Consider the following 18,614-nt stretch of genomic DNA (forward strand, 5'->3'; position numbering starts at 1 on the left):
AACGGCACGGCGGCTGCACGTTCACCGAGCCTTTTCCATGCAACCTCTGCACGCTAGCTTCACGTGCTCAGTATGCTTTCCGTGCGGAGGCTGCGGAGACTGCACGGCTACTGCACTGAAATTGCACGATTTCCGTATAATCTCCAAGCAGCCTCTGTACGGATTTGCCCCGGATTGCCCCAGAAGGCAAATACAAGAAATGGCACGATGCTCGTAGATAATGTAAACAAAAACATGGTAGTCCGTATCCTCATACTATGCCCCCCAAATCGCACGAAAAATCGTAGACTAATTTATCGTATGGCGCCCGGTGCAAATGTAATCCAAGCATTAATGCCTGGATTAAATTTGGTATGCGATTAGTCTACGGATCTCGTATCCTGCCCGTACCCTCTTATTCGGTGCGGCCTCTGTGCGGAGGCAGGAGGCGGTCTTGAGATATTCTTACGGATTCACGGGCTCCGCGACCTCTACGATTTTGTTTCGCGGAAGCTATACAAATTTGAAAAATCGTAAGCCCGTAGACTAGAGACATGTTGTATGTGGCATTGCACGATCCACATGGTCCTCGGGCGGAGGCCTCGCGCTGATTGTGCAGCAAACGCACGATTTTTCGGTGAACATGGGGGTAAAAAAAAACGTTCAAAAAACGGCACGGTGTCTGAACGGTCACCGAGCCTTCCTGCGCAAACTCTGCAAGGGCTTCGTACGATTTCCGTGCGGAGACTGCACGGCTACTGCACTGCAATTGCACGATTTCCGTACAATCTCAAAGCCGCCTCTGTACGGATTAGCCCCACGATAGTCGTATGTAATGTAAACACAAACATCGTAGCACGTAGCCTGCTACGATGCCCTAAAAATCGTACGAAAAATCGTAGACTAATCTATCGTGCGGTGCCCGGAGCAAATGTAATTTCGGCATTACAGGGACTTTGTTGTTAATAAATGACCAACATAGGCCCTTATTTCTTTCATTTAAAATAAAATTCATGAAACGAAAAGATGATGCTGTACATGTCAAAGACATTTGATTCCTTCTTCCTTGCCCATTCTGTACAGGGTGGGGAGCTCGTGAACAGACCGGACGCAAGAGTTGAAACACCCCTGCATGTCGCTACCCTTTTTGCCTTCCGTCGATCATTGGAATCCTTGTTACTCGACGATGTAGGTCAAACCTGCTTGCAGCTTGCAACAAAATTCTGACGGATCATCCGATGTGAAAGTCACCAAAGATTTGTCTAAGGTATGATAGATTTAAAAAGTGCAAGCACTTGCCGAATGGCGTGATACTTCTTCAAAATGGTCATGCATTGATCATTCATTTTCTAGTAATACCCTCGAATTGTTCTTAGGAATAAAATTATCATCATTTCGATTCAGTCGTAGCCATGGCAATTATTAGGTACAGTAGTACCTATTACTGCTGACTTTTCATGTTCATTTCAAGAAATGGAATCATGAAAAATTATGTCTTTGAAGAAGCGGATGTCCAGGACATGTTATCTCCCCAAATAAGTTTCACTTCCTCTTTCGCTTGTTCTTTACCTTTCCATTTCTCTCGCTCTACCGCCCTCTCTGTTTTCATTATAAATCGGGTGTCAGTTTTCCCTAATCCCAGACTGCACTTTATCTTTTTGTTTACAAGTCGCGTTACCAATGGCAATTACCCCATCTTTCATTCTCCTTTTTTCTTTATAATCCCCTACACATATATGCCCCTCTCTGTCTCCCCTCTTTCAACCCTATTCCATTTCCCTCTCCCCATCCTTCTCTGTACCTTCCCCATCACAGCTTCCCTTGCCTCTACTTCGCCCCTCCATCGACTCAATTATCTCAACCATTTCTATTTATACGCTCTCTTCTGCTCTAACATTCCCTCTTGTCATATCTTCCCTGCATCTCTGATTCTACATCCTCCGTTTTCTGATCCATCATGCCATCCTGCATTTTCCTATCCCTAGTATCTCCTTTCCTTTCCCCCCTCCCCTCTTTTACCCCTACTTTCATTCTTTCCATCGCTCTCTACGTCCCTTTTCTTCCCTTCTTTCTCCCTCTCCCGTCCTTCCCCCTCCATTTCCACCTTCTCTTTATTTCCTTATACCCGCTAGCTTTCAACCTGATCCCAACTCATCCGTTCTGCATTTCCTCCGGCATTTTCTGTACATTTCCTTCACTAGATCTCCTCCTTTCTCCCCTGCTCCAATTTTCCCCTTCTCCACCTGTCTCTACTTCCCCTTCCTTCCCTCTTTACCCCTTGTCCCCTTCATTCCCCTCCCCTCTTCTCCCCATATTCCACTTTCTCCTCCTCGCATCTCTCCCCAGGAATGGCGATCACAGGGGGAGGGATCGTCCCCCCTCCTGGAAATTTTGAAAAAGTGCAAACAAAAAATATATAGCAAACATTAACTGCAACACATTTTTTGGCTCTGGAGGGCCCAAGAGTGCAGCGTTTAGACTAATAAAAATGCAAAAAATCTTCTCGCTCGGTCGCTACGCTCTCTCACATAATACCCTTTAAAATGTACAAGTAAAATATTTAAAACCCTTCGGACTGCACACTAATAACCAGCTAAGAAATGGTGAAGCGTGAACAAAAGCATATTGCTTGTTTTTATACTATAATTTTGCTAAGGAATGTAATTTTGTTAATACAACAAAACTTCGAAAGCCTGTGAGGAGTATTGACTTTCGTTACCTTCACCTCTTTCGTTCACTATGCTCCCTCGTCCGTCGCCTTTCGCCCCCCGGTCATGAAGAGAAATCGCCGCCCCTGTCTCCCCCTATGTCTTTTCCATCATCTCTCTCTTTCTCTCTCTCTCTCTATCTCTCTCTACCTCTGTTTCTCTCTCTCCCCTCCTATCGCGTTCTCCCTTTCATTATTTGATCTACCTTGCATTAATCATGATTTTGATAATAAACAATAATAATGCCAATAATAATAATTATAGTAAACATGAATTTAATGATCTATGATATATATAAGGCGCCGAATCCACTCAAAAGCAAATTTTCAAGGCGCACTCGTGCATCCTGCATTAGCTCTTCTTCTTTCTCCTCATTTCGTATGCTCCAGGCTCTTACCTGACCCCTACTCTCCAAAGCATCTCCATTTTGCCTTCTCCTACATCCCCCCCCCCCGCATCCGCTTTCATTTCTCCGACTCTCATTAACCTTGGTCCCTTCCATGTTCCTGTACCTCCTCATTCCCCTTCCCCTTTCCTCTATGTCCCCTCAAGCCGATCTCCCACACCCTTACTCGCTATTTCCCCTTTCTATAAACTTCGCTCTCTCATCTCTACCGTCCCTCTTTGTTTCCTCGACTCCCCCCTCATCATTCCCTCCCCTTTCACTTTCATTTCTGCTTTCACGAAGTTTCCTCATTCGACTCTGATCTCCCCTCTCTTGGCTCTCCTCCTAGCAGCTGCTCTTACCCTAATATCCTTTATAATTTCCATTGTCTTACTCATTTCTGGACCGTCCTGCATTTTCTTCCATCATGTTATCCTCCTTTCCTTCACTCGATCCATCCCGTCCCTTCTTCCCTATTCCCCTAGTCCAGAATCTGGCCTATTTAATTTTAATTCTCCACCACATCAGCAATGCAACCTCCTCCTCTTATTTGCTGCCAGCCGAAGATGGCGTGATCTTCGAATTTTAGACCGCTCAGGCTGGGCGAGCATAATTTGAGTTCGTTGATAACGCCATCTTCGGCGGCTTGAATCAAGTGCATAGGGAATATAGAAAGAACGGGCCAGATCTTGGACGATTATTCCCCGAGCTCTCTCTACTTTCTCCTTCTGTCGCCCTCCTATACCCTCCCCTCTCTTCTCTGTTTTACACTGTCTCCTTCTCTTGCCTCGTCCCCTTCTATTCACTCGATCCACCTTCCCCAATGCCCTTCGATTTTCCCTTCTCCCATGTCCCCTCCCTATAGCTGGCCCTTTTCACCCTCTCCCTCTTCGCTCCTATCTTCTTCTATCTCCTCCCCGTAATCCCAATCATCCCCCATCTCTCTAAACTCATTCTTCCACCAGCTTACTCATCCCCTTCTCCCTTCCGTTAGCGCCTCTCCTCTCGCTCTCTATGTGCCACTCTCTCCTTCTTTCTTCTCTCGCATATCCCCTTTCATTCTCTCCTTCTTTATTATGCTCTTACTTTCACCTTCTCCCTTCTTTTCCACAGCCCCTTATTCCCTCTTATCAGTTATCCAATCAATTCTCGTCGATCCTTTCCCCCTTTTCCCAAACCTTCAACAACTCATTTGTCATCGGTCTGCTTATTCCGCCCCCTCCCACTCTCGATTAACCTTTCTCTTTCTCTTTCCCTCTCCCACGTCATTATGAGCGTAAGTTTGTTTACATATGAGCGTTGGGAAAATTTGAAAACTATGTGGGCTTGCTAACGTAGAAATAAATACAATTCACATGTGCAATACGCTAGCTGAACAAATTTAAGTGAACACAACAAGCGGCTGGTTGTTAAATCGCGGAAGTTAACAATAGAACGTTCTTGTTTGTGTAGTGCGGATTTGGCTTTTTGGGCGTGAATGATTGCCCACCTGGAATATTATATCGGGTTCTTGACGAAAGAGGGAGGCAAACCAGCCAGACAGTAGGTTTGAACGAGTTTGAAAAAGACCCATCCGTTACAGAAATAGATGTTTTTTTCCTTTTCTCCGCAATCATACACTATTTGTTTCAAATTCATTTAGTGAGAGTGATTTATTTTTTCTGATGAACAACTGGTGTAAATTTCAATAGAAACATTTTCAATGTTCTTTTTTCTCACCATTACCAGAACTCGAGATTATCTTTAATCACTGGGAAAAATCACTGGAAAAATCACAAATGCAGAATCGGGTGTATAGGGTCATGGTGCTTGTATGGCGTTAAAGTAAATACGTTTTCCTGAACAATTGCTCAAGACGCTGCTTATTACCAAAACGATATCATTTTTTCTAAAAAAACGAAATTAGAAAGTTTGCTACTGTATGCTTCTGAGAAACTATTTTGCAAAAAATGACCTTAAAAACTAAGGCTATTAATGAAATATCAACGAAAACGGATAAATTGTGATCAATAAATTATAATGGAAATTAAAACATTAATTACAATAAAGGTTTTGATGTTACACATCATCTGTATATACACACTCAAATTGCTGGATTGCTACGGTCGACGTCCTTTTAATGCACTGCCTTGAATGGACGTCACACGTATCAGTCCACGCAAATCTAAAAGTCCCTATTGTTGACACTGTTGACACGTCAGTATGCATGAATCTCGGTATGTTCAACTCTCAACTTAATACCTTTCTCCCTCTTTCTGCTGATCTGTGTAGAGGACCAAAACCAAGCTGCCTGTTCCGAAATGCATCGACATTCCGACTATGTCTCGTATGGAAAAAAAGATTATGTTTCGCTTTTTTTTCTGCAAATCATGTGCGGTGTGTAGTTTTGGTAATGATCAATTTTAATAATTCTCTATCTTTAAGAAATAATAGCAATAATTAAAAAAAAATTGATCCAGTAGCTCTTGATCTTGTCCATGCCCGTTGACTTCATGTAGCGGACTGTGTGCCAAGGAATTACTCTATGAGCGGAATTAGACAATGAGACAAAATAATAATAATAGCACGAGATGAGAAGAAATGACTGAAAGCAGAGTTCGTTGAAGTATTAGTTTCTGGGAGAATGTTTTACAATATGTCCTGAAAACAAAGTATACATACAAATTTGTTACATAAAAAATAAATAAATAAAATAATATGTAACAATAACACAAGTTATGAATTTGGGGAAGAAAAACATAATAGAAAAAACAAAATGGGGGACAAAATAAAGGGACAAATGCATGATTGCAAAAGCTTTAGAAAAAGAAGGTCAGATCAGCAGAAAGAGGGAGAAAGGTATTAAGTTGAGAGTTGAACATACCGAGATTCATGCATACTGACGTGTCAACAGTGTCAACAATAGGGACTTTTAGATTTGCGTGGACTGATACGTGTGACGTCCATTCAAGGCAGTGCATTAAAAGGACGTCGACCGTAGCAATCCAGCAATTTGAGTGTGTATATACAGATGATGTGTAACATCAAACCAAGGAGTTTGAAGAGCTGGATACCCAACTGGCAACAAATTATTCTAAGCAGCTGCCGTTTTCTAAGGTTGCACAATAAAATCTTCTGGTGTACTGTTACCTTTGATGTCCGAGGTTCGAAGCCGCCAATATCATTGGACAGCTTGAGTAGTGATTTTGTTCACACATAAATATCCTTAATATATCACTTCTTATTTGAACTAATAAGGGGAAAATCGAACAGATGATAATATATGAATACAAAAGCCCAATTGTGTCAAGAAATTTGCTTGTATTTGTATGATGCTAGCTTTAATTTGTAAAATAAAATAACATTTTACAATCCTAAAACCTGCAATTTAATACTCTTCCGATCGCTTCCGGGTCACGAAAATGGCGAACGCTTACGAACGTTGCGAATTTGGATTCTCTAACTTTTCTGACGAATGTTGGCGAAAATCAGCGACTTTTAGTGACGTTTAGCGACAATTAGCAACATTTGAGCGAATGTTTGTGAAAGTGTTTGTGAAAGGCAGTTGACGACTATTAGCGACTGTAAGCAAATGTTAGCGCCAGTTTTTGCGAAGATTAGCAACTATTTGTCAATCCTTTGCCACTATTTGTGAACGTTTGAGACCTTTTGATAACTCCTGGTACTCATTGGTCCGAATTCACAAAGGAGGTTTGTCGACAAACCCAGGTTTGTCGACAAACCTCCTTTTGTGTTTTACAAACCAAGGTTTGTAAAAACGCGTCGAAATGCGTCGAATGACGCACATTAACCACGGTTTGTCGACAAACCTCCTTTGTGAATTCGGGCCAATGGGTCTATTATTTTTTATAAAGGAACCACATGGTTATGTGGTCGCTAGCATTGACGAACAAAAGAGAACTGGCGATAACAAAGAGCGACACCGTTTTACAACCGTTTGCAAAGGCTTACGACTATTTTGCAAACGCCTGCAACTGTTTGCTGAACAACTAAATTCGCAAAGAAATTTTAAACATGTTCAACATTTCTTTGCGACAAGAAAAACTGTTTGCGACAATGAAAACTGTTTGCGAACTTTCTTACAACCTTTTGTAACATTTTACGAACCCTGGCGAAACTTTTGTTTACGTATCTGCAAGGAAGATCCAGTTAAGCACATGCCTGACATATTTTTCTCCTGGCGGCTTCGAAGATGGTACAAAGGGAATGAGCCAGATATTACTCAATCCCTTAAAACTTCTTGATCAAACATGTGGAAGAAGGCGCGCCGGAAGCAGTTTGGGATTGGGGGGGGGGGGGCGGGCAAACATTCAAGGGGGCTCACCTTCCAAGGGCAGTGACGTAATGAGCAAAAACGTTTGGAAGGGGGGGGGGGGAGAAGAAAAATCTTCATCACCACCACTCTTAAACGTTACATGCAGGCCCCGCGGAACGTTTTTCAAAGTGGAGTATTAATGATCAGGTAGAGCGTAAATTGGCGTGGGGGTCCAGGGCCTGAGCCTCGGCAGGGGGTCAAGGGGCTGAGCCCCCGGAAGCTCAGGGTTTTTAGGCATTACATTACGGTCAGATGGGCATCCAGGGGCCCTCGTTAAGGCCAATGATGTGGTTCAGGGGGCAGAGCCCCTGGAAACTCAGACGTTTTAATATTTAACTACGGCCAGATGAGCATCCGGGGGCCGCCCTAGGGCCCTTGGTGGGTTACAGGGGCAGAGCCCCCGGAAGCTCAGGGGTTTTAGATATTAAATCATGGTTAGATGAGCAGCCAGGGGCCCTTTTTAAGGCCATTGATGTGGTCCAGGGGGCAGAGCCCCTGGAAGCTCACACGTTTTAATATTTTAACTACGGTCAGATGAGCATCCAGGGGCCCTCGTTAAGGCCATTGATGTGGTTCAGACGTTTTAATATTGAACTACGGTCAGATGAGCATCCGGGGGCCGCCATAGGGCCCTTGATGGGGTACAGGGGTAGAGCCCCCGGAAGATCAGAGGTTTTAGATATTAAATTAGGGTTAGATGAGCATCCAGGGCCCCTTTTTAAGGCCATTGATGTGGTCCAGGGGGCATAACCCCTGGAAGCTCAGAGGTTTTAATATTTAACTATATGGTCAGATGAGCATCCAGGGGCTGCCCTAGGGCCCTTGGTGGGGTCCAGGGGCAGAGCCCCCGGAAGATCAGTTTTTGTTTAGGTATTTAAGTAAGGTTAGATGAGCACCCAGGGCCCGCCCTAGGGCCCTCGGTGGGGTCCAGGGGGCAGAGCCCCGTAAGCTCTGGGGTTTTAGGTATTTCATTTCGATCAGAGGAGCATATTTTGATACCTCATTTGTGACATTGGCAGGTCACTTATTTTTTATCTCTCTGTTTCGTCCTTTTTCTCTGTAACATACTTTTTTTTTAAGTGAGGGGGACTCGAGCCCCGAGCCCAGCCCTTTTGCAGACCATGATATAAAGGCTTCTCAATGAGCATATTTTTCGCCCGACTGTAAATCTATTTTTCAAACACACGCATAAAAAGGTATGACTTACACAAAAATTGAGAAAAATACCGAAAAATCATGTCATGTTAGCAATACTTGTAAATCACTGGTATCGAATAAGAAATACCCCCCCCCCCCCTTCAGTACGCCAGCGTTCAGGGGCTCATGTCTTTTTACCCCTATAACAACAAAAAAGCAGACTTGCTTTCCCATTCACTCATAATATTTCCACGTTTTGCGCGTATCGCTATTATAAACACCTCCGTTGATATGTTGCATGCGCAATGTTTAGGAAATTTTAATTCCTGTTAACCGTCTTTCCTTTTCTTTGAATGTAATCTTATGATTTAATTCAGGTTTTATTATCGTTATGTGTTTTGGGGTTAAAAATACAAACCATCTTTACTCCTTTACTGCTTTTTTTGTTTTCGAGGGGGGGGGCAACTGCCCCCCTAACACCCCCCCCCATCCCACTTTCGGCGCCTATGTGTGGAGGCATTGCACACAATGAACCGTTATAATACTCTGCGGATTACATGAATGAGTCGTAGAATATTTCACGAGCAGGCCAGGCCATTTCATTTAGAATAACATTTTTTAATGAAATACCTACATTAGTCTCGTTGAGGGTCCATAAGCTATGCAATCCGCAAATATGATATTGATCCACGCGCTATGCAAATCGTATATTTAGGCTATATAGCGCCATAGGGGGCCAAACAAGGTGAGTGAGAAGCAAAACTAGAGCATCGGTAAACTTTTTGTGTAGACAAATCTGTTACAACGGCCTCTATTAATTCTCAACATTTTCAAGCACCACTGTACAAAACTCACCAGAATTCACCCCAAAATGGCACTTTGGTGACAATCGATGACACCTATACTATTAGTTAAAATTTAATTAATTTGACTCATCAAAGTTGATTCTAGGACAATAACTCCCTGGGCAATCACCCCAAGGACAATTACCCACAATATAATTACCCCCCCGGATAATTACCCCCTCCTCCACCCCCGAGGACAACTACCCCCAAGGACAATTACCCCCCCCCCCCGGAAAATTAGCCCCCGAGGACCAAAAAAAACCGAGGACAATATACATATAATTTGTTACTGTATATAAACAGAATATAATCCACAGACAACGATACACAGTAGCTGAGTAGCACGCACGTGATGGATGACACATTATTAAGTTATGTGGCCTACTGATAACCCAGATGACAAATACAAAAGTATGATCATACCGTTGGGATTTTATAACCTGGGTGATATAACTTGGTTCACTAGTAACGACAAGGCACGTTTAAAGGGCAATTCTACCCTAGTAATTTGTTGATTTGGATGAAATCGGAAAAATAACAAAAACAGAATGGCAAAAGTTTGAAATGAATTGGATCATTTATAAAGAAGTTATGAATGTTTGAAATAAGCCCCCCCCCCCCCCAAAAAAAAAAAAAAAAAAATCATTTGGTTGTCCTCGACCGCCCGCTCGTCATTTCGGGCCGCTCGTATTTTTTTTTTTTTAAATATTTTTTAAATTTTTTTAATATATATATATATATTTTTTCTTATTCAATATTTATTCCATTTTTTAAATTTTTTAAAAATTTTATTTATTTATTTATTTATTTTTATTTATTTATTTATTATTATTATTATTTTTTATTTATTTATTTTTTTTTTGGGGGGGGAGCAATCTTAAATGCCAAACAAACCATTTCATGCATTTGCAAGGATCAAAATGCGTCCCGTTGCCAGTTTGGTCTTTTCAGTACGCAATTAGGTATTTATTAAACTTGCCATTTTTATTTTTCTATGTCAAAATGCCGTTCATTCAAATCAGGTTCTGAGCATTCTTAAACTCATTTTAAAGCCCATCTGTACTAGTTTACAGGAGGGATTAGACCATCCTGCAAGGTCACTGGACAGGTGGTTATCTCATCAAATCAGCTCTCAGTTAATATAAGATAAAGAGGATCATGGGGGACCAATGGTCACCGATTAGGCATTGTTTGCTTCATAGAGGGCGCAAGTAGCTATAAGTATACAATGGAGATTTAAAAGGTGCTGTATTTCAAAGCCCAAAATACTTTCTGTGTTGGTCTTAATATCCATTGTACATTAAACTAGCCTTTTACCATATTAAAGTGTTTTATACACTTTGTTTGTTTAAATGCTTGACAATCCCAATGATTTTTTTTTTTAATGGAAAAACAATTATAAAAAATTAACAAAAATGGGGGAAAAAAAAAATCAAAAACAGACACACAAAAAATGAAGTTAAAAAAAAAAAAAATCCGCCCGCCCGCCCCTACTCCAGAAAAGCAATCGAGGACAACCAAACAATTTTGTTTTGGCCTAAGAGATCATTAACTCTATGCGAATCTCAAATTGGTAGTTTGGTCAAATAGGACGTGGATGCCTCTCCCATTTGCCGTGTACAAAAATATCATTAAGTTCCTTTTTCCTTGGGGCACAACTCAAAATATATTAAAAGAAAGCATATTATTGTAGGTCATCTAAACAGTAAAAATAAATTTTAGTCATTGTATATGTTGGAAGGTAGGAATAGATGGGAAAGTGGTGTAGTACTACATCACATTGACTTTAGCGCTTGAAGTGCCCATACTTATAGTAATTACAACTTTCAGAAAATCATAACTGTCATCAGTTTGCTTCTCTAATTTTTCTGCTTTCTTTTAGCTTGGTTGTATATTATGGTCGGATTTTTTTTTAAACAGTAGATTACCGTGTCCTCTTTTAGAATCAGGTAATACCATAGGGTTCGAGATTATTCAAAAGTTTTGATTGTGGTATTGTGTTTAAAATATGTTCATGTTTATCATAATTAGAAATAATAACGTTAACAAGTTTTGGTGCCGCACTTCAACTTGGCACAATTTAAGGTGCCTATACGACCCTTTTTTGTATTGCTTTCTAGTTTCTATTACAAGCTAATCGAGGTAAGGTGGAGGTACCCACCAATCAATTTTATTACCTTTATGTCTATTTGACCTCTACCCTTCAGTAAACAAATATTGTATTATTGAAGAGAAAGACGGTTTTGTCCAAATGGCAGCATGTAGTAGACAAAACTTTCAGTTTGTTCCCTGATTCATACTCGGTATCTATTTTGTTTCATTGATTTCATCCATTTCTTTGTTTATTTATATCTCTACATGTAAAACATTTATAAGAGCTATATTCCGAAATGAGCAAAATCTTTTGATAGCAAATGGAGATAATGATATACATTTTCCTTCATTTACCTTGAACACAATTATTAACCTAAATTATGAGAGAAATTATGAACACATGCATCTCTTAATAAAACATTTCCATAGATACCTGAACAAAGTCGGGTAAACAAAGATTTCTTTCTTAGGTTACACACATGGATCTAGTGCCTCTTGAAAATAAGCTCTTTGCATGTACATAAACAAGCAATACAACAGAATACTCCAGTTCGATATTTTGGAGAAAGATTATTATGTCACAACTTATTTTTGTTTTATTGAAAAGGTGATGTAGGCCTATGTATTGAATTCAAACGTGACAGGCATATGATATTTAAGGTGTTTTTGAAGGTTAGAATGTTATTAAGTTTGAAGTTTTGTTTATAACACACTTCCAATAATAATGCACCTTCTAAGACTGGTTATAATTTTTGAAGAAAAAAATAGTGCTCTGGTCAGGGCCTTAGGGTAATATTATGCTTATATTTTAGAGCGTATCTGGTATGATAAGTATATCTGGGTGAAGAAGGAGATAATGGAAGTTTGTTGTTTGGTTGTTGGAACGTAAGTTTTATATTATGTTTTTAGGAAACAGACAGTTTGTATGAGATCAGGAGTGGAAATTCTCTGTCATTTTGAGAACCAAAGTTTGCATCATGCAGTGATATTCTGTTTCATTGAATTGAGTTTCCCGCAGAGAGGATTCAGTTGATTTAATTAAAGAAGGAAGAGAGTCAAATGAAGAACCAAAAGCAATATGTTTTCCATTTATTAGTTAGAACTATGTTGTTGTTTTTTAGATCTCCTTACACAGAATATTGTAATTGTTTTTTTTCACGATGAACGTTGTTTGGAGACATCAATATTCATAAAATGTATGTTTCTATCACCAGGAAATAAAGAATTGTCTGTCTACATGAACCTTTCCTGGTTGCTTATTAATGCATTTGCCCACTGGTAACATAATACTTTCACAAGTTGATATCCCTCACCATTGGATTTTTTTGGGGTAATTAAAATTTCGTTTAAAAACAGATGATATCAGTCTGGTAGGCCTACACTGCAGGCAAGAGTCAGGACTAACATTTAGCATGTTGTTAATTTCATTACCACTCTTATATTCTCTGAAAGGTTATCTTTATTGGGGGAGACTTGAAAAAGTTAATAACTTGAAAGGGAGGGGGTGCAACCTACCACACGCTTCTACCTCTTGGTTGCTTTGATCCATTGCCGAAAATGTGTTGGCACCTATCACCCCCCCCCCCCCCAACCACGACTACAAATCGACACCCCTGTAAACGGGTGTCTTTGCATAATCTGAACATGTGCCTTGCCTAACAATTTCCATATGTCACACCATGGTGTTTCGGACGTTATACACAGATAACATCATAACTTTCCAAAAGTTAATTGCTTTTCTTTAGGTATAATTGACCTAAGTCATATTAGTCGTTTGCGGAAGAAAAACAAATATGGATAGAATAAATCTACACATTGTGTAGTTTAAACTAGTTTAGCACATAATACTGGCCACTTTTACCAGCATTTGTATTAGGACGCAGTTTCAAAAGACCAAAACTCTAAACGCTCTTTTATAATAAATGTTAATATATATTTATACTTACTTGATGACTTATTGATGGATCGATGGATTGATTTGTAGGTTGGTTGATTGATCTTTACTCTTGCTGTGCCGATATCCCAGATGACACACAGCATGGTTTTAAATGTATTTTAGATAGCACATTGCTCCAACAGCTATGTGGATACCAAAACAAAAATCGAAGCATAAATCAAGCATTCTAGTTATCTGTGAAACATTATAGATTCATAGAAGTTAATTTTGTACAGGATGTTTTGGAATTTCTCCGTTTGACGAAAAACAATGTTGAATGAATGCATAAATCAAGCATTCTAGTTATCTGTGAAACATTATAGATTCATAGAAGTTAATTTTGTACAGGATGTTTTGGAATTTCTCCGTTTGACGAAAAACAATGTTTTTTTTTTCTCTTTGCCTCTTAGAGGTGTTTATTCAATATTCAAACAGTAACATAATTTTGCTTACAATTTAGCAAATCAATGGAACATCAATAATACACAAGTTATTTACTCAAATATAACTAAGCAAGTTCGCAGGAAATTTCATATTTTGTACTTTCAAATGTTCGTTTATTTCTATTCTGTCAGTCATTTCTCTCTTAAATAAGTAAATCAAACTCAAATCTCTATTATCATATCCATACTTATTACGAAAAATAATCATTTTATAAATCGACCAAAAAGCAATAGTCATTATCAAATCGATTTCGGTTTGCGAATTCATTTTGAGTAATAAAACAATATCTATCTCTATTCTAAGATTGAAAACACGTAAAACTAAGTCCACTTTGGTTATCAATACATTTTTGTAATACATTAAGCTTCATTTCTAAAAACCCTTTTCTATTTTTTTGATCTGCAACTTTATGTTTACAATATTTTTGTGTAAGTTCACGTATCTTTATTTTCAAAAGTTCCCATTTCTGTAGGGGACTCATATTTTGAGAATTCATTGAACTAATAACATCACAAATATTTTTATGATAACAGTCATCAGACAGAACACGACTGTTCAGCTTCCAGTAACCTGGACCCTTTTGAACAGTTTTTGTTTTGATTTTTAAAGAAATTGCGTTGTGATCAGCTCTTATTGATGGTCTGATATCTGTGTTTACAACTCTCCCTAAAAAACTTTTATCGACCAGCCAATAATCTAATCTTGAAGCAAGTTTTAGATATTTATTTCTCCAGGTAAACTGAATAGTATTAACATTCATTTTCCTCCAGATATCACACAATTCGTATTTCTTTAACAATCTACTAAAATTTAGCGGTTTCTTGTAATAGGAACGGTTTGTTCCCTGAACATGTATTGTGTCTTTCTTGACATTCAGTACACAATTCCAGTCTCCTGCCATTACTAATTTAGATTTTTCGTACTTTTCACAAGAATTTGATACGAAAGTATTCAGATTTCTAAAAAACCGTTCTCTTTGCTTTTTCTTAGTTGGTGCATATACGTTTACCATTGTCAATAAAAGGGTTCCCATTTTAACTCTTAGTAACAACTTTCTTCCATCATCACTCTGCTCTATACTAGTGACATCTATGTCTAGGTGTTCATCAAATAGTATAGCAACTCCTTTGGAGTGATTTGTGCCGTGCGAAAAATAACACGGCCCACGCCACTCACTTTTCACAATTTTTTCAATGTCGGCTGTCCAATAAGGCGAGGCGTCAAAAATATCGATACCAGCAGGCTGCCGCCTCACGTATTGGCGCATCGAGGCTGCAATTACGGCCGAAGCCTGGCTGGGGCAATTATTTTTCACTTATTAGCCCAGCCGGCTTGCGCCAGGCTGGGCTGTGAGGCTCGGTTTCCATTCGAAAGGCGGCAACCGGCGCATGCTTTTGAATGCCATTTCCTACCGCCAGCGGTAGCCGGCTGAGCTAATTTAAAAAATGCAGCCAGGACGCACAAGTGCAGTTAGCTGCCGCTGGCTGGTATATTTATTTTTGACGCCTCGCCTAAGTTTCTTGTACAAAGAATATGTGTCCCTTTTGATGTCTAAACCATCTGAAAATTTGACTTCGTTTTTCCTTATTTCTAAGACCACGAACGTTTAAACTTAAGAAATGACAATTCGACATTTACATGAAAAAGGAAGATTGTATAACAAAAATCAAATTGAAATAAGTTTGTTTGACATATCTATCATTTTTTTTTTCGGTGGTTTTTTCGTCGACTTTTGCTTCCTCTTTTTACTCTTATCTGTATCATCTTTCACTCGGCGTGTTGGCAACTCGGGTGATTCCAAAAATATTTCGGAGGCTTCTTCTTCGCTGCCGTAATCGACATCGCATGAAGAGACATTGCTTGAAGCATCTGTACGTGAGGGCGAAACGTAGGAATCAGGATTGCTAGAGAGAGGAGCAAACTTGTTAGCGGAAGAGGATGACACATTATCCGGTTTGTTTACTTCGACTCTCTCAACGGCTCCATGGGGTGACTCTCTACTATCTCCGTGCAGAAATTGCGTAATCTTTGACTGAGCGCGCGTCTGGTAGTCATGGTGCGATGGGTAGTTGTGAGACGATTCAATTGTCGCTTGTTGTCTTCCAGATGCGACGAGTTTCTCGATGCTGGCTAGAACGTGTGGGGCAGTTGCGGCTTCGGCTGCTGGTATAGCTGGGGTGTCAGGTTTACTAGTAGGATCTTGCATATGTAACGGAGCTGTTGGGGTATCATCTCTGGTGCAGTCTTGCTGGATGTGTCCTGGTTGATTGCATCGGCGACACACTACAAAAAAACGACGAAAAACAATGTTGAATGAATAAGCAAGTGAAAAATTCCATTCAGTATTAAAGCCCACATGTACATGTAGGTTATAAATGAACATGCAAACATTTGAGGAAGATACAATGTTTAGGATCATTGAACATGGTATTAATGCCCTTTGCTTTTATACATTGCATGTACGTTTTGTTGGGAGAGTCGAGCATTTAAAAATACATGTGAGGATAATTCATCAAATTAAAGGAAACAATTATGAATAAGTTCATTTTGAAGAAGCTTCAGCTTATTTTCATTTTCATTCTTATTGCCCCCCACAATTTGGTATTCGATATAACACCATGAATAATTGCAATAGTCATCCTGTCTACATAGATCAGTTACATGTACATTTGATCTAGCTAATTTATCAAACGTGTCTGTTAAGTATAATGTAACTTCAGAAACGTGCTAACAGCATACCAGAAAGTGCTGTTAAAATGGCTGATTTTTTGTAATGCGTCAATTTTGTTAAGATTTTTTTTAAATAAGGTACAATAACGAATATTCTGAAGCATTCAGCAATGCCTTGCATCAGAAACTGTGGCTTCAATATTGAATGTTTTACAATTCAATTTTGCGGAAAGTTGAGATATTTTACAGGAAATTCGATTTTTAGCATCATATTTGTTGATTTTGTTTATATTTAACCTGAAAAAATAAAAAATCAAAACAGTTTTCTTAACAGGGGCGTGCATTGCGAAATCGTAACTTACAGATATGATCGAAAATTAATTGAAATTTGCAAACTATATGTTTTACAAAAATTGTGTAACGTCCGAAACACCCATCTCGTGCTTACAAACACAATAATTGGATATGAATGACCTAATTTGTGTTTTGACTTGTGTTAGACATATAGTAACTTGTTTCATAATGATATATTCACTTAAGATACCCTAGAATATAAATTTAATTACAACTGTTAAAGAAAAATTGGTTTAAACTATACAATAGCATTGTATTTATGTAAAGCGAATTTCCTTGTTTTGGTGGGTACCAGCCTTGAGATTTTCTTAAAAATGTTATGATAGACGGGTTCTGCAGTATATGACAATTGTTTCGGATCTTACAAAAGTATTACCGGAAAAAAGACCACTTTTCAATGTTTGAGTAAATTTCTAATATAAGGACTAATATTATTTAATGATACTTTCTTTAGAAATAATCACTTGGAGTGAATAATCAGCTTATTCACACCAGACACAATCTTATTTGTTGTTCTACTGGGTTAAATGAGGGTCTACATTGTTTACGGAAAATGTAACGTCCGAAACACCGTTTTCAATTGCACTGTTCCATTAAAATACAGGGGATGAGTCAGATTACTGTTAACTTTCTTTAAGATCCACCCGTGCTCATTAATCATCAATTGAAGAAAAACGTATTGTTTGCGGCTAAATATATTCTTCAGATCCAACCAAATATAGTGTGTCAATTTTTTTTACCAAATTCCGTAAACAATTGGTTTTCAGGGGTTTCTCATGCACTTAAAGAAAAGTTGAAAGTTGTTCATTAAGCTATGGGAGGTCAATTTAGGTCCATGCTATAAGAAAAAAGTGCAACTGATTTCTAATTCTTTATCTTTGAAAATTTCCAGCCTCTCAAAAGGCCAAATTAGCTACACTGTCGCTCATAAAGGTGGAATATTTTTGTTTTACCCCAATTTATGGAATTATTTTAAAAATAATTTAAAAATAATAGATCTAGATAATAGTATACGTTCTCAGATTTTATTGAATACTAATTTGCCAATGTGTGTTTTGCGTGATTGCTGAGGCATCTGTATGCTACAATGCTTATCAACTAGGGGACCTACGCTCTTAAGTGATAAATGACAGTAATGAGGATTAATGCCCCACAAAAGGGCACTAATATAGCACATCGACACGGTTTTGATCCTGGGGCCTCACAGTTACGAGGCCATTGCTTTGTCACTGAACCATGACCGTACGCAGCGAGGGCTAGGGTAGGGGGCAATTTCCATAAATATAAAAAAAAAACAGAAAATGCAATAAATTTTCAATAATTTATTGCATTTTACCCCGGTTCCCAACATAAAAAAAACTTATGTGTGCCCATGCCTTGAGCCATAATGCATGGCCGTCCAGAGGATTTTTTATGTTGGGGACCAGGGTAAAATGCAATAAATTATTTGAAATTTTTTTGCGCTTTCTGTTTTTTATTTTTATTTATGGAAACTGCCCCCTACCCTAGCCCCCGCTGCGTACAGTAATGGTTCAGTGACAAAGCAATGGCCTCGTAACTGTGAGGCACCAGGATCAAAACCGTGTCGATGTGCTATATTAGTGCCCTTTTGTGGGGCATTAATCCTCATTACTGTCATTTATGACTTAAGGGCGTAGGTGCCCTAGTTGATAAGCATAGTAGCATACACATTCTTCAGCAGTCACGCAAAACACACATTGGCAAATTATTATTCAATAAAATCTGA

This window comes from Strongylocentrotus purpuratus, unplaced genomic scaffold, assembly GCF_000002235.5.
Source record: "Strongylocentrotus purpuratus isolate Spur 01 unplaced genomic scaffold, Spur_5.0 spur5_scaffold_20, whole genome shotgun sequence".
NCBI classification, from domain to species: domain Eukaryota; kingdom Metazoa; phylum Echinodermata; class Echinoidea; order Camarodonta; family Strongylocentrotidae; genus Strongylocentrotus; species Strongylocentrotus purpuratus.